The following is a 1365-nucleotide window of genomic DNA, read 5'->3' as shown; positions in this document are numbered from 1 at the left end:
AGCTCCCCACTGAGCACCTTGTGACCCCCACTCCTGCCCGCCAGAGAACAACCCCTTTGACTGTAATTTTCCTTTACCTACCCAAATCCTATAATATGGCCCCACCCTTATCTCGCTTTGCTGACTCTCTTTTCGGACTCAGCCCGCCTGCACCCAGGTGAAATAAACAGCCATGTTGCTCCCACAAAGCCTTTTTGGTGGTCTCTTCACACGGATGCGCATGACAACCACTTCTGGAAGGAATCTGGAGAGGCCACCGGCCATTTTTTCCTTACAAACTTAGAAACACTGGAAATAGCTGGGCGCAGTGGCCCACGCCTGTAATCTCAGCACTTTGGGAGGCCGAGGGAAGCAGATCACCTGAGGCTGGGGGTTCGAGATCAGCCTGACCAACATGGAGAAACCCCATCTCTACTAAAAATACAAGAACATTAGCTAGGCGTGGTGGCACATGCCTGTAATCCCAGCTACTCGGGAGGCTGAGGCAGGAGAATCACAAGAACCTGGGAGGTGGAGGTTGTGAGCCGAGATCACGCCATTGCACTCCAGCCTGGGCAAACAAGAGTGAAATTCTGTCTCGAAAACGAAAGGAAGGGAAGGGGAGGGGGAGGGAAAGAGAAGGGAGGGGAGGGGAAGGGAAGAAGGAAGGAAGAAAGGAAGGAAGGAAGGAAGTCCTTGAGGACAGGAACTTATGTCACTGCTGTATCCCAGTACCTAGTGACCTGACACATGTACACACAAATTATTCTTTTCTAAGCAGTTCATTCTCTTTTTGGACAGTTCCAACAATTATAAACTTACTTGGAGCAGATAAGTGATCTATCTTTTTGCCCTAATTATGCCCTCAGGAACCCTGTTTTCTAAATGAAACTTTAAAAATATTTGAAAACAGCTCCACTCCCTTCACTTCTCTAAGTTAAACAGACCCAGTTTAACCATTTGTATTAAGGCACAGTTTAACTTAGGAAAGTATTGACCAGGTCTTCTTCTGAAAGTCAGTGTGCTTAGTGACTAAGCATATGAATGGAAAAGCCTGCCAGATCTGTGTTCATATTCTGAGTATTGTGGTATGGTTTGTGGCAAATTCTTAATTTTATTGTGCCTTAGTTTCTTCGCTTGTGGAGTGAGGATAGTAATAGCTACCATACAAGATGGTTGCTAGAGTTAAATGAGAAAAGGTTTGTTTGTCTGAGATGGAGTCTTGCTCTGTGGCCAGGTTGGAGTGCAGTGGCGCGATCTTGGCTCACTGCAACCTCCGCTTCCCGGGTTCAAGAGATTCTCCTGCCTAAGCCTCCCGAGTAACTGAGACTATAGCATGCACCACCATACCCAGTTAATTTTTGTACTTTTTTTTTTTTTTTTTTT

The sequence above is a fragment of the Rhinopithecus bieti genome, unplaced genomic scaffold, assembly GCF_001698545.2.
Source record: "Rhinopithecus bieti isolate Rb0 unplaced genomic scaffold, ASM169854v2 scaffold_3040, whole genome shotgun sequence".
In the NCBI taxonomy this organism is placed as follows: domain Eukaryota; kingdom Metazoa; phylum Chordata; class Mammalia; order Primates; family Cercopithecidae; genus Rhinopithecus; species Rhinopithecus bieti.
Note: the sequence above shows the minus strand (reverse complement) of the source record.